This window comes from Megachile rotundata, chromosome 12, assembly GCF_050947335.1.
Source record: "Megachile rotundata isolate GNS110a chromosome 12, iyMegRotu1, whole genome shotgun sequence".
Taxonomy (NCBI): Eukaryota; Metazoa; Arthropoda; class Insecta; order Hymenoptera; family Megachilidae; genus Megachile; species Megachile rotundata.
The window spans coordinates 8865985-8891520 of record NC_134994.1 but is presented as its reverse complement, the minus strand read 5'-3'; the positions used below and the strand labels follow the sequence as shown (position 1 = coordinate 8891520).

Below are 25536 nucleotides of genomic sequence, written 5' to 3'. Positions count from 1 at the left end.
TTTTTCAGGATTTATTAATTTCCAATACGCCATACCACAATCAACTGGTTATTGGCAGCAACGTTTACTGAGGTATTTTTAATTTTGCGCCGCCTCCGAAAAGGTTGAAATGTATTTAATATACTACCTAACGAGTAAATAGGTTCCATTCATATCTGTTACGTAAGGGTATGATTGAATGAAATAGAAATTACTTCATTAGGAAATAGAAATTATTTTATACTTTTTAGTGCATTTCGAAGTCGGCGTATTTTTTTTCTTAAAATTATTTTATCATCAAGATAAAGAATAAATGTGTGTACTAATTTATGTTTCATCGTTTGTTTATTTAATTTTTAACTTCATTTCTAATTTCAAATTAGGTACGCATTGTATGTCGGTAGGTTTAGTAAAAATCCTAGACGAATATTTTAACCCTTTGCGCTCGAAGGTAATTTGACTGTTTGCAAACAGCAACTTTTATACTTAAGTTAAAAAGTTAATTCTTTTGAGGTTACTATTTCTCTACTAATAATTTCCATTATTGTTTATTTCACTGTGTTTATACATCACACATGTCATGTAGAATCAGTTAACTGCTTATTTCAAATTATTGTATTAAATAAAATGACTGAGTCGCCCCTCGAGCGCAAAGGGTTAAGATCCTCAAAATATAGAATCTTCAAATTTTCAAGCACTGTGATCGATGAATAAATGAGTTTATTTCCAACTCGTTTCATCCACAAGTCTATTTTTAAACTGAATAACATCTCGAAAATAATGTGCAGTTTTTTAATATTCGAAAATATTCCGCTTACATAAATGGCGAATCAACACCGTAATTGGCATCGCTCAAAAATAGAAGTGCGATGGCCATGAACTGTAGACAATAGACTCGCAAGCAGAAATAGAACGACGGTTTCTTTCGCGTTTTTCAAAACAGTCGATCGATGCGCTAATAACACCGGTATCTGCCCTGTATAAATATCTGAGCGGAACATTCGCATAATCGAGACGCTGTATCACGAATCATCGAGTAATCGATTCGCGAACTTCCTGCTAGGAAAATGGAAAATTTTCCCGAGGTATCTCCTTTCCGCGCCTGGTTATAAGTTAACGAAATCGGTAATTAACGAGCTTTCGACGCTCGGTGGGGAAACGAACAAGATAGCGAGAGTGAATGGGAATTTGCGAACGTGCAATCCGGTATTTTAGCCTTCGTCGGCTTAAAATAAACGCGACAGCACGCCCGTTCCTCTCTTTCTCCGCCGTCGTCAAATATTCAAACGAGCCTGCCACTCCGTCCGATGGAACGATCTTCGATAATTAATCCTTTCGTCCTGACACGATTCTGACAAAACGGACTCCTTGTGGACCGAACACGACGCTGACATCTCGTCGCTGAACGTACGTACTGCATATCGTACCATTTTCTATTCTATAAATTTTGTAGCGGCGTTCTACGCGGATTAGAATCGAAGACACGGATGGTACCGCGTCGCGTTTAATCGTGCATTTCGGAGGAGCCGGTTTCGACTTTTATACGCATGCTATATACGCAATTAACCAACGACCTTTATGGAATTATGCAGTTATCGTTATCTCCGATAACGCGGCTACCTTTTAAATAAAAACCCAATCAAATGCTATTGCGAATTCGGCCGAGATAAGCATATTTTTATCTGTCGTAAATTCGTATATCCGAACGTTCCGCGTCAACAGCTTTATATTTAGTTTAATACTTTATTTAATTGACAGGTTCAATTTATAAAACTGCGGTACTAGAGCATCTGCATAAAGAGACGAATATGAAGAGGAAAAGGTCGGATGCGAAAACAAATAAACGCGTAGGCGAGTTCTTTGGAACGTATTCTTTAAACCCAGTAAGACGTCATCGATATCCCTGGTTTTCCTGTGATTTTCGCGTCACAATGGCACGCATGAGAGTTCAAAGACGCGTCGTCAATGACGCAAGACGAACCGGTATCCATTCTTGCTCGAGTGTCGCAAATGCCTGTGAAATCGAACGGTCGGTAATATCGATTGAAATTATTTACCGGAATCATCGTCGGAATTTCCAATTGATAAACGAGGAGAGGCTCCCGCTATATTTTACGAAATCAACGAGGATCGTTTTTCCCCATTTGCGATACTCATTCGTCATCGGACACGCCTGCTGTTGCAGTTGAATTTTTTTAATTAAAAAAAAAAACATTCGCGTAACCACTCGATCTCCAATTGGCCCGGAATCGAGCGTCACGTTCGTAGCCAGCTGGGTATTTTCGACGAATATTTCGCGAACGATTTACGTCGGTGATTTTGGAAAATCGAAGAATATTTCGTTCGGGAGAATAAATGTTGTCCCGCTCGAAATTCCTTATTTACGCGATAGGCGAACTCCATTGAATTCGCGTAAGAAGGGCGAATAGTTGATCGTAAAACAGGATCGGCGGTGTTTTATTGACCGAACGAGTAGACTCGTTCGCTTCCCTTCGATAACATCATAATCTTTTATCGCACGATTCGAGAGGATATAGGCCAAGCGGATAGCTTCGAATACCTTTTGACGGTTGGCTTGTTCTTCCCTGGACAACCAGCGTTTTTACCACCGCCGAGAGAAATCGATTCAGTCGAGTCGCGGTTCGATGAACAGTTCGAAAAACGTTTTTGCCCGTTCACATTTTTTGTTCGTCAAAAATAAATCGATGCCGAATGAATTAATCCTCGAAAGACCTACTAGAAACAACCACACGAGTACCCATCCAATTTTCACTCCAAGTTTTCATTCTTTTAGGCACTTTGGATCAACTGAACAGTGATCAAACAGCTTCGAAATTTTGAAACACAAAGATATCGTGCAAGAATCGGAAAATTCGAAGACAAGGTTTGAGATTCTATGGAAATATTTCTGGACCATCCTCCCGGAGCGTATTTGCATTTTGAAACGAAATATCTTTCTACGAGACAAATAGCTGAGCAGACGCTTTCAGAAGGACGTTCTTGAAAGACAGTTCCTCGTCGCATCTTCCCGTTGAATCGCAATTGACGAACCCAATGACTCGGTTCCATCGACACTGACACACTGACATCGTTTCGCGGTACGACAACCTTCGAAAGCCGCGATTCGTTCTACGCTCGCGCGTAAATCTTCAACAAGACGTACTCCGAACTATGACGTTCGCCCTTTGTACGAATTTTCATTCAAAATTCCGTTCTTCCAAGGGCGAGTACTCTTTCGAACATTTTCGAGAGCAATTAAAAGCGGAATGATCGCGAGTTCGATGTACGTCAAAGAGCGCGTTTATTGTTTTGATCAAAAGCTGATTTATGCGCACTCTGTTCCACCCACTTGTACTACAAACGAAATACAACGCAATCGTAGAACGAACACGACACTAAAATATATAATCCCGATGTTGTAATTGCGCGAAAAAGAGAGATACAACTGGTAACAGTTGCGTGGAGCACCCTGTAAATAACTATATCGGACTTTGTAATTTTATCGACCACCTGTTGTTAAAATTCTGTACTAATAATTAATTCTAAATACGAACGACTACCTGTTAATAGTGCAGCGATGTAACAAATAATCGGATAATAAACGGCGGTAATTATTTTGTCGAGAAAGCGAAGACGCGAAAATGGCGGGAAAATCGCGCGATATAAAAGCGCGATATCGCGATCGAATACGTTATTCGCGTTTCGATACGAAATTAAAATGTCGAAGCATCGACGCCGCGAAAGCGAGCATTATCGTCGCCATTCGTTATCGACGATTAAAGCTATTATCAATCGTTATCGTTCCTCTAATCTCGCTACGGAGAATGACGTTACGCTTCCATTTGTCTCGTGTCTTTTTGCACGTTATCGAACGGTAAACGGGTCAATAAACAGATTATGCCAAAATGGTTCTTACTTATTACTCTCTTGAATAAATCGGGCTTCCCCGGGGACCAGTCTCGTCAATATCCGATAAAGATATTCTAGCATCGATGAATCGTTGTTTCGACCCCGTTGACAAAGGAACGCGTGAGAAACGATCGTGTTCCAGAACGGAGCATTAACGATTTATTAACCCTTTCAGAATACTTTCGCAAAGTGGGAATAACGATACTTACATCGAGCACTTTAAATCGTTTAAATGTCCCGTTTCGATATCTGCACAAGATCGACAGCTACTAAAAAGTGAATCGTACATCAACACGGTATCTATTGTTGGCCTGCGTCGCGTGTGTAAACGGGAAATGATTAAAAACAGATCAACGATATCGATTCGTCCATGGTCCACTCACCCTCCGTTTCTCTTTCAATAAAAAATATTACCGCAATATTAGACCCCGGAAGTTTTGTAGCTGGAAACTTGGGGATTTTCGTAGGTGGAAATTTAGAATGGTGGCGAATTAAATAGAATATTTGTTCGACGCGAGAACGAATCGTGTGTAACGCATTCGTAGGAGCGAAACAAGACTGATAATTTCGCAGAAATCGAGGACAGCGTTGTAGCTTGTCGTTCAGAAAGATACGCAGCGGAGAACACGCGAACGTCTCTGTTTTGCGGCGCAGAACGGCCAATGTTTTCGACACGAGATGATGTTTCTCTCGGGCCAGTGGACGGCCATTTTTAAAAGGAAACCAAGGCTCTTTGGTAGCAGCGCTCTCTGTCACTTACGTAATCCAAAGTTAGCGTGTGCCGCTACGCGCGTCGGAACAAACGAGGAAAGAAGAGAGCGCGAGAGGTGGAAACGATCGGACGAACAGAGACCGAAGATTTCGCGCCGAAAAGGATGACGAATCGTGACAAACTATCTCTCCACGGTAAACCATAACAATTTCGTTAGCCGAGTCATATTTCTCGCCCTCCGATCTGCTGCTGGGATAACCACTCGCACCTTTGCGTCATTGAATAACTATTTAACTGGAGGAAAACCAGCGAAAGATTTATACCGCATCGAGTGACCGACAAAAAAACAAACCCGAATCTCCTGGCAATGTCCACCGACATCGATAAAATCGTTAGCTCGTAGAAAGTAGATGGAAGTAGATTTATCGAAATCCAGTTAAACACCGATAAGATATCGATATCGATTAGTTGCACCTTGGTATTTCGTATTAGTAACTAATCGGTTAACCACGTTACTCTCCAACCAGAATATAATTATAGCGCGTTTACACCGAGCAAACAAACGCTCGTTCCCCACCTCTGCAAAATTCAGCGTTCTTTCCTTTTCTTCTACGCTTCCGTTTTATCGAGAATAAAGAAGAACGAGCATTTGTTTGTTCGGAATAAACGGACTATTGCTGTTACATACGAGCCAAGAAAAAGTTACTCCTTCTGTACACGGTAAAAAAATAATGAAAAGTATTTCCCTGTAATTACGAGCGGAACGATATTAATTAAAGCGAAAAATTGCTGGATAAACGTATCGCTAAGCATCGTACCTTTTACCGACGAGCTAACTTGTGCGCAATAAGCGGATGAATTTGGAATATCTACGCGACGAAAACAACCGCGGATATATTCTGTTTATCAACACGATGATTAACAGGATTTGTTTTACCAACGGGGACGAATGCTTCACGGTTTTATGCTTACTAAGCACCTTGGTTTTTTCCGATCGGGCTGCACATTGAGCGGGTCCAAGTTGGTATAGAACGCGACCGGTGTGTTCGGCTATCGAAGGACGTCGAACGCGAACGACCGTCACGTCCTCGAGGTTAAAACGAACGACCGCGAACAACGCTAAATTTTTCGGACAAATTCGCGAAGCGTTACTAATAATAAATCATTATTGCATTCCGCGTTGTTTGTCATGCGGACAGCGCGTTACATTCCGGCATCTTCGTAAATAGGTCTTTATAGGTAGATACGTGAATCATACCTTGGCACTCGCGCCTTCTCGAAACGAAACGTTGTTGTTGTCGATGTTGTTAAATGGAACGATTTTCGCGTGGAATAATCGGCGTGAACGGAGATAAGGCACTGGCGACGGAAAAGCGCGCTTAACACCGATCGCAATAAGCGTTCTCTCTACGAGACGGAGAAATATGGCGGCACGTGGTATGACGAAATCGTGATTATCTCGCGACGAGCGCTCTTGAACATGGCCGGCCGTCGTCGACGGACGTTTTTACGCGCGAGCATCTGTCGATAATTTTCTAGAATTAACGAGAACGCTGGCAAGCGAGCAAACCGCTCGCTCGATGCACGGTGCCGTTTTACGAAGCTCGCGGCTCTCCGTATTTATATCGAGCGAAATCTAGTTTCGTCCGGTGTCGTCGGGCGAAAGTAAACAACGACCGCGACTACCCGTTTCTCGTACCGACTCTCTCGATTCCCCGTTAAACGGAAGACATTCCCCGGCAACGCTTTTCCGGTGCTATACCTACGAACGTCTATGAAATTTTCCCCACGTGTACTATCCATTGGCGTAGCCAGCATTTTTCTACGAAAGAAGTCTTCTCGATAGATGGCCATCGCGTTAAATCGCCAGATTCCGAGCTGCCCGTAGCTGGTTACGCCAATGATAGCAACCAGTCACGAAAGCGACCCGTCACGAAACTGGTGTCATACTTTCTCCAAAAGTGCTATGCGGAAAACTGGGATGAGAAAGAAAGAAAGAAAAACGAAGCTCGTGTATCGACGAGATCAATCTTCTTTTTTCCTAGCTCATCGTGGAAACTGTTGGTGGTAGCGCGCAATCTATAGCCACGGCACGTCACGTCACGCGAGAATTTACTTCGTCGTATATTCGAGCAAACAAAGCGAAAAGCGCTTTGGAAAGAAAGAAGAGGGTTATAGCAACCGCGAGATATACTCACCGGGCGTTCAAGAACGAAGCAGCGAACCGGTCACGATATCCAAAAATAATCCTGACAGAAAGTTGTCACTAGAACCGCGATCACCGGAATCACTAGGAATACCGAGAAACGATTGCGGGTAAAGGAGTCGAGTGGCCGCCAGTGGCGACGCGACGTTCGCGCGGAAAAACACTCTCATTCTTTCTTCGAAGGGTCGAACACGATTATTCGTAGGGGGTCAGAGCTCGTGGTCGTTTTCGAGCTCGCACGAGAGGAGCGGCTAATCCAGAAGCGCGCGCTCCAACTCGTGGAATCACACTGCGCGTAGAACAACTCTCACCAACAAAGATACAGAAGGCACGTACACCACTATATAGATTCGTAGAAGCACCTTTTCCCGAACGTGGTCGAACGAAAATGGAAGAAACCGATCTTCGATCGCACGGGAAAAGAAATTCGAGCAGAACGCGCACACGCGAGCGCGCACGCGGCAATGTCACGAAATACGACGTGCAACAACGGCTACGGATTCGCTCGGACGCGTTAACATCCTCGGATATTTGCTCGGGCACACGCGCGGTTTCGAAAATCGCCCGAGGGTCACGACACCGGGTAATCCAATTTGTTTACACGGGCCGTGGGTGCTTTGGAGGCTGTGCGCGCGCGAACGACGGGCTCACGAAACGGCGACGACGTAGCCGCGGTCGAGTGTGCACGAGACGATCGTCGACGAGAAACTGGCACCTTCCGGTCGAGACGAGGAGAGGGAGAGCGCGAGCGGGAGCGAGACGGCCAGAGCGGTACACGCGCAGAGGGCACGTACGAACTCGGCCCGTACGTGTTCGTGTCGGTGTGCGTGTGCGCGCGCTCCGCTCGCACCGAGAGTGCGGGAACGAGAGAGCACGAGGAAGAGCGAGAGAGGAAGAAGGGAAATCGCGACACTAGCGACCACGGGGGCGACTCTCTTGCACGCACGCTCTTTTGCCGCAAAAGCTCGCGCGCTAAGAGCACCGGAAAAAAAAAGGAAGAAGAACGCACCAATCCTCCGTGCACCGACTTCTCTCTCCGCCGCGGCTGTCATATTACTCTACTCTCTTTCGGTTAAATTTTCTCTCGATGCGCGAGTGCATAAAAGACCGAGAGAGAACGGGTTGAAAAGAGAGAGGAAAGGGTCGACGGATGAAAAAGATAGAGTAGAGAGAAAGAGAGAGAGAGAGGAGGGCGGTGAGAGGACAAGAAGCAGAGAGTGAGACAGAGGAGTGGGAGATTATCAAAATGGCCGCGCGCGCAACTTACTCCACCTCTTGCTCCTCCACCTCCGCCGCCTATTCCTACGCTACTATTCCTCCTCCTCCGCCACCTCCTCGTCGCTCGACCGACACGCCGCCTCGCGCGGAAACCGCCAGGCGCATTGCCGCACGATATAATAGCGATGGACTACCGTGACACTCGTAACGCTGCTCAAGTTCCTTACTGTTTGCGGACGTTGTTGACTGATGCGCGCAAAACGCGAGCGAGAAACTTGAACGGGACAGGTGATAAAAAGAAATGCTTGTTAAGGATTACTGAATGAAAAGGAACCCGAGATACAGCTACGCATGCTGTGTTTTCCAAACTCTTGATATTTGTTTCGATACGCTTTACCGCATCCTCGTCATTTCAGGGTAACTCGAAAACTTCAAGAATCAGAGATTTCACAAATTTAACACAAGGTATACATCCCTCGCTGTATTCAGGAAGATAGCTTGTACAAAGTTAAACAAAAAGTTAGATTATTCTACCTTTCGATGTACGAATTGAAACATCGAATAATTTTTATTATAAAGCTGCATATTTCGTGCATCCATTTTTGCGATAAATTCATGATCCGGGTCAAGGTACGTATGGCGTATAAATCTCTTTGACACACAAAACACGCGTCTCGCTAATTTTCGAACAAAGCCCGTTGCGCCAACCGAGGAAGGGTGAAACCCGACAGGCGAGCCAGCTGGTTTTCGGAGGAAATTGGCATATTAATTTCCGATAGGTTTTACGAGACAAAAGCCCGAACAGCTTTTATGAGAATTTTTATCGACTCGCCCCGAAATCTCCTTTTAAACGTTTCCCTATATAGAGGGTGTCCTTGTTCTGACGTCTATATGCACTTTAAGCGCAACGATGCACTTGTACAACAGATGCTCCCTTCTAAATGAAATTACGTATCTATTTCGCGCGGATCGATACATCGAAACATTCCACGTTAGAAAGTATTACGATATAATAGCTCTTGATATTCTTACTTTTGTTCTGAAAGATGCATTCGCCAAGAATATATTTATCTGAAATACTGTCAACAGTTTTACAAATGCTCGTTTATTTAAATGGATCCACCCCCAGTGTCAACGCCACTGGCAATCGCCATTTAAATTAATATTAGGAAACCGAGGGATTTTATATTTAATTTAATCAGCCTGGATGACCTCGCTTTGCAGCCCACCGTTACTGCACCCTCCCGTTTATCCGTGCGAATACCGCAATAATTGTTCGGCTACCTTCCGCTCGTAACAATTAACGAAAAGAAGCCGACATCCCCGTTGTATCTGGGTTATCGTGGAAACGCATCGTTACGAATGAATTCGTTTTTGTTCCCCGCGTTCCTCGACGACTACCTACGCCATTGAAAGCTGCCTTCTGTCAATCACTCGGCTAAATTGCTGTTGTCGGTGAAATCCCCGAGAGACACCACGAATCGGCTTGCTGACAATCGAACTACAGTCTGGACGGTTCGTTGGCTACCCTGACCTACGACACGGTCCACGGCGTTGCTTTTTAAACAGACTGGACCATCCCCTTCGATCGATAAAAAATTCCAGAACTTCTATTACTATGTTGCACTTTTCAATTTTTATTGATCGACTGTCGATAATTGAACAGTTTCAAGATCACCCTGTATAACTTACTGATTACCTTTTATTCTCAAAACGTGCATACGTGACACTGTCACAAATATCTGCCTGCTCACGTAAGATCGAAAAGTAACGCGGAAAAGTAAACGTAATTTTCCTCTAACTGCGATTTCAACGATGACGAGGCGATCGATAATCGAAGAAAGGGAAACTGTGTAGAAAGGAAGAAAGACGGTTAGTACAGAATCGAGAACACAGGATCGTGAAAAAGCCCCGCCGTCGCGAAAGTTCATGAAACTCGAGTGAATGCAACGCGACGAATCTTTGTCGCAGATGTCAGCGAAATCAGGCTTCTCCAGAAAACGCAACCACGCGAAACGATGGAGTATCTCGTCGACGACGAGTTCGCAGAAATCAAGTTTACGGAATAAACGTCCCGTTGTACAGGAAAAGAGATAATATACATTATGCATGCTTATATGCTACCCTGTATTACTTTTTGGACACCACGACGTGTATAGAAAAGGGGAGAAATGATTAGGATTGAGAGAATACTTGAATGTCGAGTTCTGTGAGGGGATGAATACATGGTAGTTCTTCTCGATTTTCTACATACCACTCTTTCTGGGTCTTAGACTTGCATACTTCATACAGATCAAGCTTCAGAACCTAAACTTCCCATAGGTTAGATAAACTCTCTCTAGAACTTAAATTCCCCCTACGTTTCAAGCTTCCTCTAGGGTCTATCGTAGCATGTAAGTTCTCTCTAGGACGTAAGCTGTCCCTATGAATCAAGCTCTCGAAACTCAAGCTGTCACTAAGTTCCCCTAAGACCTTGCTCCCCCTAGAATCTAAATTTCTCCAAGGACTCTTAGACTCCCTCCAGCTCTTTCCTGATTCTCCAAAACCGAAGATAAATAGATACTCCTCTATTTTTAGTCAACGGCTGCGGTCCAACGGTGATGTGACTCGCGATGAGAAAATTGTCCGAATAAATGGAGTACCGGGAACACGATGTTCGATAGAATATATACGCCGGTGTCAGAAATAGACGGTACCAGTGGTTAGTAAACGCGATGGCTCTTTTCAAGAAATTACTCCTGTTATCCGCGTCACTTTCACTACGAACGGTCCATTACCGTCCCCGCTTGATCCCCTAGGCACGCTCCAACGATCGTCACATTTCTTTCCGAGCGTCTGCCTATCTCGGGGGAAAGATTCGGGATAATAATAGTCGTCGAAGCCTAGATGTTAGTCAGTGGATTATTTTTATCCACGGCTCGCTGACGGGACGACTACGGATTTTCTTGCACGCCGCGAACCTCGGCGTCTCTTCGGCGTTCGCGCAACCAGCACGACCTTGAATTCAACCGCTACATTTGTTCAACGAATCTCGCGGAGTATGCCGAACATCAAGCTTTTAGCTTCGCACTGATACACCGTAAGTGCTATTTTGTGCCCGGTACATCGCGTTATCGAAGTCGTATTACGTGCACGTGTCGTTAAAGTAATCGGACCTTAATTTACCTGCTGAGGTTTGCAACACCATTCTGATACTTGAGCACGCATACTTTTACTATGTCACATCTCTACGTACTGCAGAATTACAACTGAACAAACTTTTTTAATCATTGAAGTTACTGTGACAAGGGAGTCCATTTTAAAAGTGAAGTTGTACGAATGTATCTCTGTATTTGTTCTAAACATTAGGGAGTGATATCCATTAAGGTATCGATGCAAACAAGACATATTTTCTATAAGAATTTCTTCTATCAAGTAGTCTGTTTTTGCGACAGGCTAAATCACAGTCATCGAACGATGGCTACTCTCTCAGGGAACCACGAATTGTTTATCTACTCGTTGAAAAAGAAATGGCAAGCTTTGGCAAATAGAAGAGGTATTTAGGAGAACTGGAGGATATTTTAATCCCACGTAGATGACAGAAACTCGCCAAGATCTCGACACCAACGCCTCTCCAATGATTCTTATAATTAGATCGCGAGGTTCACCTCGACCCGTTCGAACATCCAAGAAAGGCCGTTAAGAGGAAACGAGGGAAAACGATTCTCGCGAAAGAAAGCAGATAACAGAGTGGCGGTATGTAATTGCGACAAGTTCGCCAATTAGTCGAGATAGTCGAGGACAACATTTTCGTAACTCGAACGCAGTTTGCCGATCCAGTCGAGGAAAGAGTACTAGATGCACGAGGTTACGTTCCATTGGCCCAGATAAGACCGATGTCTCTTCTACTCGGCCTTCTTTGCTTCTTCAAACTCGCCGAACTCTCTATTCTACGGAGTCGCATACTTCTTTCACTTTGGCCTTTGCTCGCTTCCAATGTAGAATTTCAATTCCGTTAGAACACCTATTTCTTCAAAATTTTCCACATCTCGCTTGGATATGATTTATGATGTTCAATTGCTCATAGTAAATTAACTATATAAGGTTGACTCAGCACTGTTACCTGTTTTTCGGCTCAAGCGATATTTTTTACAGGTAAATTATTTTAAAGCGGAGCCTCAGGTAGGTCCGAGTTTACGACATGACAATACAGTAAATGTTAGTCATTGTACACGTGCAGTTTCGGGTCTTTCCCGCCATAAAATCCTGTAAGTCTCATTAAATGTGTATATAGATTTTATAATTCTATGACTAAGAGCAGTGGTTAATAGATCGACTTCCTTCCGCGTGTATAATCATGTTGAGATGTATTGAACGTGTTTTAAAATCTACATGTAAGTCATAGAAGTAACCGATAATAATCTATAATTGCTAGATTGCGAGTGTTCATGTATTTATCCATTTATGCTTTGTTTACAAAAACAATTGATGCAAATCATTAAAACTTGTTAAACAAATATAATTTAGAAGATAGTCTGTGGACATTGAAGAGTATGATGCACAGTAATAATTACACATTATTAAAACAGATGACTGGAGAGATAAACGAGTTTGAGTGAAAGTTGTCTCAAGGGATGAAATATTCTTTGGAATCGATTTTACAGAAAATCGAAGGATTCCGAATCGTCGACGAGCGGAACGGCGACAGACAGGAAATGGGCCGACGTGAAAAAAAAGTAGCCAACATAGGCGGTAGTTCCCTTTGCTGTACGCCACCTACGCCCTCCAGTTCTCACGAACGGGCTACCTTTCGTTCGCGTTAGTTATTACCTGGCATTACCCTATGCTTTTCCTTTGAACCGTGAATGCTGTTCCCTGAATTTCATCAAAGCCATGTCTCCCTCCTTTGAGTGTTGCCACGGTATCGTCGAAAGCCACTCCTCGCGGTTCGTCTACCCACCACCCTCTCCGGCCACCCTCTTTCCGCGTCGATACTCGTCTACTTGTCGCACGGAGAAATTTGCCGTTCGTTTGCGAACATTTAAGCGATCAACGAAAAGAAGAAGTAAAAAGGGGTCACCCTTCGAGCGAATTCCGATGTACTTGATATTCTACGAATTTTCCATTACCGAGAAATCCTAAATCATTTTCGCGATTCTTTGAACTCCGGGAAACTTCCGGGAACTTAACCTTTTGGAGCAAAATATAGATTCTTATCGTTTCGAACGTGGTTCGTGAGCAAATTGAATTTTTGTTCTTGGTAATGTTATGTCATAAGCATTTATCAAATCTGTGCAGAAACTTTTCAATTCGAAAATAATCTATCAGAGATTACGCATTTATCGGATCGTGAAAAATTAAAAAGTAAACGATGACTTCTCTTTTTGCCATTAATATTCGAGCGACATGCTACAGCTGACGCTAGCATTTGTAGATAATCCCACGGATGGCGTATAAATTCGATATTAGCTCTCGTAAACCGTTTTGTGGACAAAGTCGACGCTGGAAGTGAAAGGGTTAAACGCACTTACGGTGTTGCACGTGCCACGCAAACACCGCTTCTTCGCTTAGTTGCTCGCGTGGTTACTTGGATTATCGTTCCACGAAACGGGCATCATGCCAATTTTCAAGCTACACGCAAGATCGTCGTGCAACGAATCGAGCACGTTCGGCACCGAGGAATTCGCTAATCGACTACACGCCAGACTTGGACGTTATTTCGATAGAATCGTTCGAAGAGTATTTGCATACGTTATTTATTTTATGGAAGCGTTCATCCTTGAAAAAATGGTATAAATTATTGCAGCTTCCTACAAAATCGAGATAAAATTTAATTACGAATCGCGATTAACGCAACAGCTATTAAACGCGCCGATTAAGTATCTCGTTAAGAGGGTAAACAGGTTCCGATCGGTGTGATCTCGTTCGCAGGAAGCAAATCTATTTTTCACGCGACGATCGAGCGTGTTAGCAGGCTGCGAGGCACCTAAAACGTTTTATACTACTCGTTTCTACTCTCTTTACCGCGAGTTATCTTCTTATTCGAAGTCGATCGAGAAAGCAAAGTAGCCACGATAAGTTTTCTACGGCCAAACTGTTGCGCCTTCGTCCCTGCCCGGTGAAACGCTTCATTTCCGCTTGTTTCTTTCATTCTGTTCCCTCTTGCGACTTTTATTCCATTTCACCGACATCGGTGCTACCATTAGGCCTTTACGAGGATGCAGCCTCGTTGACATCGAACGGTTGCGGATATGGAGCCCGGTATCGCTCGTGAGATTCACCCGTTCAGATACGGTAAACCCTCGTTATATCGCCATGCGTGATTATTGGAAGCGTCTGGAGACGGAGAGTGAAAGACGGGTGGAGAACGTTGCAATATAATCCATAGAAATGACGAGGAACGAGAATTAAAATGCGTAACGATACGACGCGTGGAAATACGGCGGATAGAAATTACAGCGCGTGGAAATTGCAATGCGTAAAAATTCCAATGTGTAGTCGTACAACGGCTGACAATAAAATTTAATTAATCATTTCTATATAACTCGAATGAGGAAGGTTAATAAAACGGTGATTTTTAATTAATATCTTGTAATCGTTTCCAATTAAATCGCACCGTAATTAAAGGTTAACACTCGTTCAACGAAATTCATTAGAACAAATAAAAGAGTACCTATCGCGCTTCGAAATCATAAATGTTGAAAATTCAAGTTTCGCGAAGGAAAATATTATCACGGTAGAACGATCGTTTGCGGCCAAGCAAATACACTCGATAGCTACGCGTGCAACGTTGTTATCCAAACAAAGGGACAGTTTTTTGATTCAATAAACATTTGTTCGTTCGCGTTTTATTTTTTCGACCGCCACAGACGAAAAAGAAACGACCGTGAATGGGAATTTTCCTTTTTCTCTCCCTCTCGCTTTTATTCGTTTCCCTGAAACAGGACACACGCCAGCGATAATAGAAACGCGTTCAGGATAACTGAACCGTTCTGTAAGTATCAATCGCACTTCGAATTAAACAGCCGGTCCAATTAAAACATTATGCTTCGCATCGCACGAGACGTCTGTGGCACGAAAGGATAACGAGACTTGTCGCATCACGGCTCTCTCTTTCTGCGAACTAGAGGGAAAAAAAATCGGAGAAAAAAGGAAAAATCCCTGTTGAATCGCGTCTCTTTTGGCTTTATTACAGCTCGTCCGTTGCCGATGTCAAAGGAATCGACAGACGCTTCTAATAATCATCCAGGTTCCTCCTTTCAAACAGACTTTCGATCTAATCGTTCATAACCTTTGCTCGTCTTGAATTATCAAGCACATTATTCGCAAAAACACAGAAGTACAGAAAGTTATCCTGAAATTTCTGTATCCTCTCAAACCCTAATCTAAAATGTCTGCAATCCTAAATTAATTTGTCAACCTGAATATTTACGAACAAAGAGATTCTAGCACGTTCGCCAACATACATTAAAATTAAACAACCCTCAGAGTCCTATCCAAAGGACAATCGAATCGACGAATTTTTTCTCCTTCGAAGATAAAAATAGAGGACGAAGTACATCCTTGCTCGTTCGCCAAGGTTAAGCTGTCAGGGTCTTCCGCGATTTTCTAAGGTTTCTCAGAGACACCTTATCCCAGTTCGTTTACCTCCTGACCAGAAGTACCGTTGCTCGTTGCTGGTGAGGGGAAGTCGAGTTAGGTATAATCGAGAATCGCGAAGGACGGGTCGAGAAGTCGGAATGAAAATCTCGTTACCCCGTTTCTCGGTGACTAGAAGAAAGGGTAAAGGTACGAGTGAAGAAGCTACAGACGTCGTCATCGTCGTCGACGAGGCGGAAAACCAACTGTGTTCGTTGCACGCTTCAAATATTTCTCTCGCAATCTTCTCCGTCGATTAACACTTTATTAACCGCGGATGAATTGAAACTTCAAGGTAAATTTATTCTTGCGCCATCGATTTTTTTACTGTCATATTGTTCGAATAATTTTACAGTTTCTACTTTAAATTATACGCTTAGTGGATATACACGTTGTGAATTCGGTTGTTGTAACACGTTGAATGGACGTTGTTATTCTGCTACATGTTAGCTTTAGAATACATCCTCAGAGATGAAGGAAGATATTTTAGAAAGCTTTTTCATTGTACCTTCTTTTGTATTTTGGAAGCGTCAGACCGCTTGAACCATAAGAAAGATCTTGCGCCGTTAAAAACTCCCTTGCATTGTGGTTAAAGAGTTAAAGAAAACGAGAGCGTAATTCAGCGATTGTTGTAAGTTTTCTGGCGGTTCGAGGGAATAATTATCGAGGTATCGAGCGACGAGAATGCAACGAGGTACACGTTGAAGCCGTCAATAACGGTGCATCGTTATTTCTCGCATCGGGCGACGACAAATTTAAACCGCATTAATTAGCAGCTCGATCGATAATGACACGGGGTGCTACGATAATTATGCTCGTGACTCGAGTGTAGTAGCGTACAAAAACCTAAGAGGGAGGGAGAGGGACCGTCGAGGAACCAAAGAGGGTTGTTGGACGATCAAATGGAGTAAATATCGATTTCGCGCGGACTCGATATTCGGTGGCGCTTGGAAAATGCTCGACCAATGATAAACCACCGACTGCGTTGTTTCACCCCCGCGACTTAAAGGTTACACGGTTGTTCGCCGCCGTATTGACCTTCAACCCCCGACACCGAGGCTACTGGAATTGACTTCTCTCTTGAAAATCCACCCACGTGTAACCGACCACCTACGAGCACGTTACCTGTCTTTCCTCGCTTCTCGAGAGTCCAAATAAAAAGCCGCGAGAAGCAACATCCTGCCACGAAACCCTATATTTTCGTTTATCAAAGTGGAAGATTTAGCAACCGCTTTTCACCTCGTTCCTACCCACGCGTTTTATCATACCTCGATTCTTGCACCTTTTGTGGCCACCAGGAAAAACAATGACGTTCGATCTTCAAACGGAAACCTTGGAATCGGTCAACGTTCAAATAACAAAAGACTTTATGCTTTTTTATTTCTTCCGTATCTTTGTTCGTAAGTCGTGGAAAACATTGTACTAAACCAAATAAAAGGTTACCGTAGAATTAATTCTTCAAAGGCTTTTATTACAAACAGTGAAAGATTTCTACTAAATGCATATGAAAATGAATATGTTCTTTCATGTTAGTTTATATAGAAGTGTAGATACGTATGGTAACGAACGTGTACAATACTAGCCTGTAATTTAAATCCAGTTTCAAATATTTACACAACTTCCATTTTTCGCGATGTAGAATTCATATAGAGCATGACTAAATACGTTTGGAAATGAACAAAAACTTAAAATTTATAAAGTGTTCACGATTCGGGGCAATGGTTTGAGGATACCAAAGTTTGATGGTCTCACTATGGACATCTCGAATCGTCAAAGTTCCAGAATCTTGCACTCGTGATTCATCTGTGATGAATTTTACTTGAATTTTGAATACGTTTCAATTTGAAATTCAATTTGCACAGTCAACGACTGATACAAAATTTCAACTTTCTTTCTTTTAAAATTGTAGCTATGATTAATTTTGACTGACGCACCTATCACAGTGCAAGCTAATGTTCTAAAATCAAAATATCTCAAGATAAATTCTCAAAGTTTCAAAATTGTACAAGCTCCAAGTCCCAAAATTCTACAGCTTCGAAGTTGTACACAGAGGTCAAAAGTACTAAAATTCCATAACTAAATACTGTGGGAATGAAAGAATGACGCTGTGCGGGAATGAGAGAATGACGCTGTCAGTGACCGACTGACCGAATGTCGGTAATTGATCATCGATAATAAATGTTAATCGTCGGTAATAATATTGTAAATTGTTATAAATTATCGACAGTTCAAGACGTTGTAAAGCGAGCGGGCTTGATGTGTGTTTTTTTTAAAAAGAAAGGAGCGTTTATTAGAAACTTTGTCGTAAAGAAGAGGCATTAGAAAAATAGTGTTAAAGTTAAGTTTTGTTTTGTTAATGTTTGTGTTAAAGTTTTTTCCTTATTAAATAATAAAAACGTTTTCTTTTGCACAAAACCAAATCAAAACGGTGCAAAACCATTCTTGTCATTTTAATTCCTACAATACGTAAAGTAGTAAGGTCCCAAAAAGTAGCAAAAGGGTAAAGTTTGAAAGTGTTTGGATATTCGCCGCAGGAATCGAAAGAGTCTGAAAGCGCGGTAATTTTTCAAAGGCGCAATGTTTACCAGAGGTCTTTCGCTAGTTTTTGAAGCGTGGTATAGGATCGCGAATTTCGTGACAGTCCGCAATATCCTCGGGGATATGAAATTCCAATGAAGGGGGTCAACGAACGTGTTCTTCATCAAACTTTCAAAGGACGATCGCGCGTCGATGTAACGAACCGAACGTTCATCGATCGGCCAAAGAAAACCGAGGAAAATCACGAGAGGAAAAGAGCGTGAGTACGCGAACGATGCATCGTGGAGAAACTATAGTCGTTCGGCAACCGGTTCGGATAAATAAAATATAATCGTCGTCGGCGTAACGCTTCGCGGAATCGATACGGGATAGAAACGACGCCGCGTCTCTTCGAAGTTTTCGCATCCTCCTCCGTTGTATTCCCGTCGGTTACCCCTTCGATTTTGTGTCTTTTTTTCCCACGCGGAAAAATCGTCTACTCGCCACACGATTCCATTATAGATTCACCGTGCACACGTGCAGCAGTCGTAAACCTTTCGCAGTCATTGTTTACTGGAATCGCGAACAGTGAAATACGGTTAAAAAATACCTTCCGCCAATCTCATCGAGCGATCACGTTTCCGCGGATTTTAGACAATTTCTCACACTCTGCTCGTCTTATTTCACGCTCGCCACTGAATAAAACACCGAACCTCCAAACCGCTCCGCTATTCCGGAGATCAACCGGACTGCTGGATACGGGGTTTAACCCTTTGACTGCTCATCAAAAATACACTTGCCTCGGAAACGAAAGGTGCACCGATTTCAACTATTCACTCAAACGAATATGCTTCTGTTACGTCTCTCTGAACCGTCTATACGCTAATTACAAACCGTCTACAGAAGGAATAGTGGAATAAACGCTCGGGTTAAAAAGGGAAAATTAAATCCTGTAGCTGTCGAGTCGCTGCGTATTACGCTCTCGTAAAACTTGACATTCTGTTTTCGAAATTTGTAACTTCCTTCGCGAGGAATTTTGTGTTGAAAAGCTTTTGTAGGAACACTTAAGGTACGATGCTGTTGTAAGTACTTTAAATAATTCAGAGTAACCGGGTAATATCCTGGGGTATACACCTATTGTCGCCTACAAAGGAATTCTGTCTTTTACATTGAATTTTTGATAACTCGGCTGACACTTAATCGCCGTAACGGAAAGTTTACTAAACATGCTAGAAGGGTTACGATAAAAATCCCTGTGCGATATAACCTATGCTGACCTGCACTATTTGCTCCTGTCTTAAACACAGTCTTACGTTACCAAAATTAACTTCGGCTGACGACCGTCACAATCAGGAATCAGACCAATTAAAACAGGACATTGAACTTGAGTACACGGATTGACCATTTTCGTCCGTGAGTAATTCGACTGTCATGCGGTCGTTAGAAATACCCTACCGTGTATCGTGAGCGACATAACAGTAGCTTTGAACAACCGAAATTACAAATGAATAGGGCAACAATGATTGGATAGATGCCTTTATCAGAACAGCTTGTCAACCGCAGCTATCACGCAGTTATCGAGTATCCAGAAGCTTAAACATAGAAAAGAGACGCGTCGAATTAAACAAAGGGATTAAACTAGCATACCCAATTCGGTCAAGATGTGTATTTATACCGCGAAACTCCGAAGCAGTTTCTGAACAGACTAAACTGACAACATAAATGACAAACTAATTAATTAACTACACAAAGCTAACCGTTCTACCCTATTAATAGTAAAGATGTGGGTTGAAAGCACTTATATGGTGATGCTTATTAGTCAGCGACAAGATAATCGTTGAGAAATCCTACTGAAGTTTATCTTTGCCAGAAATCGATGGCCTCTTTCACAGCTAAATTATTGGCCTCGATAAATATGATCTGTGGAAATTTGACGTGTGGTGTATAACAATACGAGATACGTACCACGTGTACCGATAGTGGACCCTGCACGATGCAATACATATAACGCGTAGGCGATTTCATGTTTGGTGATATGATATATGGTGATAGTGTATATAGCTACTTCCATGCGTGGCAATACCATGTGTAGTTATATTAAACCATGGTTATACTGTGGGTAATACTATGGTACACGTGGTTATTATAAATTGTAATACCACGTGTAGGGTTAAGGACTGGTGATACCATGCGTGGTAATTCTGACTAGTAGTGGTACCATGTGTAGTAATATTAAATCGTGACGATATCACGCGTGGTGATGCTAATACGTAGTGGTATCATGTGTGGTGGTACTAATGTGTAGTACTACCATATGTAGTAATATTAAAGCGTGATGATACCACGCGTGGTGATGCTAACGTGTAGTAGTACCATGCGTGGTAATTCTAATGCGTGGTACTACCATATGTAGTAATATTGAAACGTGACAATATCACGCGTGGTGATGCTGACATGTAGTGGTATCATGTGTGGTGGTACTAATGTGTAGTACTACCATATGTAGTAATACTAAAGCGTGATGATACTACGCGTGGTGATGCTAACGTGAAGTAGTACCATGCGTGGTAATTCTAAAGGGTGGTACTACCATATGTAGTAATATTAAAACATGACAATATCACGCGTGGTGATGCTAACGTGTAGTAGTATCATGCGTGGTAATTCTAACGCGTGGAACTACCACATATAGCAATATTAAATCATGACAATACCACGCGTGGTGATGCTAACGTGAAGTAGTACCATGCGTGGTAATTCTAAAGGGTGGTACTACCATATGTAGTAATATTAAAACATGACAATATCACGCGTGGTGATGCTAACGTGTAGTAGTATCATGCGTGGTAATTCTAACGCGTGGAACTACCACATATAGCAATATTAAATCATGACAATACCACGCGTGGTGATGCTAACGTGAAGTAGTACCATGCGTGGTAATTCTAAAGGGTGGTACTACCATATGTAGTAATATTAAAACATGACAATATCACGCGTGGTGATGCTAACGTGTAGTACTACCTTGCGTGGTAATTCTAACGCGTGATACTACCACATATAGTAATATTGAAACATGACAATACCACATGTGGCGATGCTAACGTGTAGTAGTACCTTGCGTGGTAATTCTAACGCGTGGTGCTACCACATATAGCAATATTAAGACATGACAATATCACGCGTGGTGATGCTAACGTGTTGTAGTACCATGCGTGGTAATTCTAACGCGTGGTACTACCGCACATAGCAATATTAAAACATGACAATACCACGCGTGGCGACGCTAACGTGTAGTAGTATCATGCGTGGTAATTCTAACGCGTGGTACTACCACATATAGTAATATTAAATCATGACAATACCACGCGTGATGACGCTAACGTGTAGTAGTACCATACGTAATAATTCTACTGTATGGTACCACGTGTAGTAAATACGCGCAGTGATCTAACGTGATAAGAACACGAACCTTCATTAACCACCCATTCATTGAAAATTAGTTTCTTTAACTTTCCTAATTATTACAAAATGTTTATCAAAAGTGCATTACAACATCTACACACAGAAATTAAAGTTTGAAGAGGCTATTATCTAAGAATGAAGGGGTTTAGAGTCTAGTTTTGCTTACCACGATTCATACAACGTAATATCAACGTAACGTCCAAGTTTCCTGAATCGTACGACAATTTTCCGAGCGAACGGCGAAATAAGCATCTGCTACTTTCTCCCGTGAGTTATACGTAATGCGTAGCAAAAATAAGTCGATCGGTCTACCATGATACGATTGTCTATGAATATTTTTATAGGTAAATTAATAATGGAACATGGAATGACAGTAATAGAAATGTCCAAGGCCGAGGGAGGATTTCTAAGCATCGATTCGTAAGCGGTCGCCTTTGCTCACAATTATAGCCTTTTTAAACTCGTTACATAACTTGTCGTAACATCAGATAATAATAAACGATTATTAATACCATCGTTATTAACATAATCGACGAATACCAGAATTGCGAAACTAGACTGCATCGTTCACGAAACTACTCAAATAATACGAAGGTAACAATTACTGCTATGTACGATAACAACTGATCACAAATGCCACTTAATCTTTAAGGAAACAATCTTACGAATGCCGTAAACTTCGGCCTATTTACATGTTAATTCGCTATTTTTTCGTAACAGCATCGATAACGGACTTATAATCAGCAACTATTACGTAGACCACCATGTACGATGTATACATTATGCATAAGCAACAGATTAATTTTCGATGACGTATATGTTCGTATGCAGAAAACGTGTTAGCACCGAAGGCAAACCGTATAGTATCCAGTTCGAACGGAATCAGGTTTTATCTTGTAAATCAATTTCTCGAAGATGTCATTACAGCGAATCTAGCATAATCGTCTACAAGATATTAGTCCATCATTTTTCCTCTAATAGGTTTATTACCGATACGTCGTAACATCGAATGGGTCCTTTACAATCCAACATATTAATTACCCGGTACGATTAGCCTATTAAATAGGTGGCTGGTCGCGTATCAACATCGAGCCGATCGTGGTTTCTCGACTGCCGTATTTGCGCCGTTATCTTCGTACCATCGACAGCTTTCCATTTCGATCGTCCATAGAAACGTAATCGTACCCCGGCAATTTCACGATCGTTTACACCGTGTATTTACGACTCTCTGGCCGGACAATAAAGTCGTAGGTGTCGCTTGTCTCACGAGAATTCGATAAAACGTGTCGACGATTACGATGCAACTCGACAATTAACTCTTTGCTATCGAATTTTGCTGTTTGTGTTTAAGTACACTTTGTAATATAAACTTAGACTTCCTCGCAATCGACATATTGTCAACAGTTCGGTATCGATCTGCCATAAAAAAACACGCCGTTCTAAATTACCAAGAATTAAATCAGCAAGGGATTGATCTTCGAGATGGCCATAGAGGAATGAAAAGATGAGATTTTTCAGGACCGAATCAGATCTCCAAGTCGATAACGTGGAAATTTGCGATAATAGTAGGCGATAGAAGATCGGCTAAACGTACAGGACCGGTGCACCGAGTGAATAAGCAATAAAATCAAGCGTAAAACGATGCTCGTTTTCTGCATACTTTATAGTCCTCGGCGACTAGACGTTCTGCCGGTATACCTCAACTCCAAAGGTAACTTTTCGAACGTTCTACTCCGTTGTTCCTGACAGTCCAACTTTCTTTTTTCAATCGCTACCAATAAGTAATTACGAATCACTGGAACGGAAATTGACAAGTATGACCAGCCTCGTCGTGCTTAACGATTCTAATTAAGCATCACCAACCCCCTTTCTCTCCCCGTTGACGCGAGCAAATTACTGTTTAACGCGTTTCAGAGAAACTGGAACCTCGACCATTTAATGATACGCGTGCCTGTAAGATAACAATCTCGATTCAACAAGTGTTAAGCCCCATCTAACGAGTAAAAACCAATAAAGGCGGGAATTTCTCTTATTATCTAGCTTTCGATCGCCACGCGTTAGATTACCGCGCGCAGAATCACCACGCAATTCAATTACTACTGCATCGAGTTACTACGCACGGGGCTTACTACGCGTCGAATTACTACGCACGAGGGTTACCGCGCTTCGATCACCACGCGTTCTATGACGTATATGTTCGTATGCACGTTGATCGTCACCATGCATCGCTTTCATCTTCCTTCTTCATTTTTGAAGAGAATAAAAATACATACATACATCGATGACAATATAGCAGTCTCCTCAAAAGAGCCTGCTCTAAAAGCTTGCAGGTCTTCGTTGGCGAAGACAATTAATTAGCGCTGAAAACAATGGAGAATAAAGTAGTCGATAGTTAAGGAATAGTTGCGAAATCACTCAGGACAGCGATAAGAGAGAAACGGGACAGATTCCAAAGTTGACGAACTCCGAGATGTTTAATCTGTCCTCCTCGTCGGTACACCCGTTCCCTTCATAATTTAGCAACCTACGCAACTCGGTCTGATCGTCGACGACCAGCAGCGGCAAGTATTTGGAACGTTCTCGACTTCGAGCCTCGAATTCCTCGCGTCGTGTGCTTCTCCTCTCTTCTCGACGAAGGCATCGCGTCCCAACAGACGACGGGAGCATCGCGTTTCTTTCGTCTCGCCTTCCTGACTGATACTTGGCTCGCTACCACGATTCCTGACACCACTCGATCGGCTAGCGATCAGCGTAATCGTTTCTATGACCCGAATCGAGCTGAACGTCTAATCGTCGAAAGTGGCGATTCTTCGATCTACCTCGAATCTAAATCTAACCTCGAGGATTAACGTCGTTTCAGATTTTGAAATTTTAAGGATCGAGTTTTCTTTAGAAATTGCTCTTTTAGAAAAACTCGATTTAATACAATGTAATTACATGGAAATTAACCCCTTATCGCATGTAGGTTACAAATCAACCATTTACTTATGCGTGTCATCGCATGTGACATGCAAGCTTCTTACACGTTCTATTTGTAATGATATTATCGATGTTACAGTGTTATCGATATCACTCAGAAGCTAATGTTAGAAAGCTGCCGAAATCGAGGGAATAAAACAAGTGGCAAGAAACGTGTATCTATGTATGTACCGCCCCACGCAGCTTCCAATAATAACGAGCAGATAATTAAAGTAGGACCCGTGGGACGGTCCGCTAAAAATAGAGACATTTGTTGGAAGATGGAGTTGTCCGTGAATTTATCGGCAAACCCTCCCCTCTACCGGAGATACTCTCCGCTCTGATATCGCGCGAAATTATTACGTTGTCAACGTTTCGACAAACCCGTTCCACGTTTTGCAAACGGTTCGCGGCATACTAATATCGATACTCGTAACGAGCATCCAGCGGCGTCGAGATCGATAAACAAGGCGTCAATCTTCTGACTCATCCCCCTATAATCGCGTCATTTCACCACCACGCCGTGTACCCGCTTCTGCATTCAGTGACGTAGCAGTGAATCGAAATACCCCGACTTCAGGAAAATTCGTTAACACCCACACGCTGCAGACCTAACCCCTATTTAACCACTCGCCCGCAACGGACATCTTACGAACTCCTCGCATCAACAATTTATGCTGGCAATATTTTTGTACTCTCGGCAAACGCTACTTACCGAATCCTTCAATTTTTAATTCCACAAATCTCAAAATTCTTTGACCCTACAATTTTCAAATGACTTAGTTTTCAAATTTTAAAAATATTTCTCTTCCCAAAACTAAATCTCCAAGTGTTCCAATTTAAAGATATACAAGAATTAAATCCATGAATTAACGTGTAGTATAAACTGTCAATAGAAATATCGACAAAGTATACCGATATCCATTACATTGTTATATATCGGATTCGTGGTTGT

At 42.4% G+C, this 25536-nt stretch overlaps 1 protein-coding gene across 4 annotated transcripts in view; it reads right to left on the bottom strand.

Annotated features, from left to right (window-relative positions):
* The window catches only part of lilli (AF4/FMR2 family member lilliputian), a 144770-nt gene that overhangs the window by 93653 nt on the left and 25581 nt on the right, over positions 1-25536 (bottom strand). Inside the window, exon 1 of one of the 4 annotated variants that reach the window (XM_076537921.1) lies at positions 6799-7521. The exons of the other annotated variants lie outside the window; for them this stretch is intronic. The gene's annotated coding sequence lies outside the window, so the exon portion shown is untranslated. Of the gene's footprint in view, positions 1-6798; positions 7522-25536 lie in introns of those variants that run through there. 4 annotated transcript variants of the gene reach the window in all.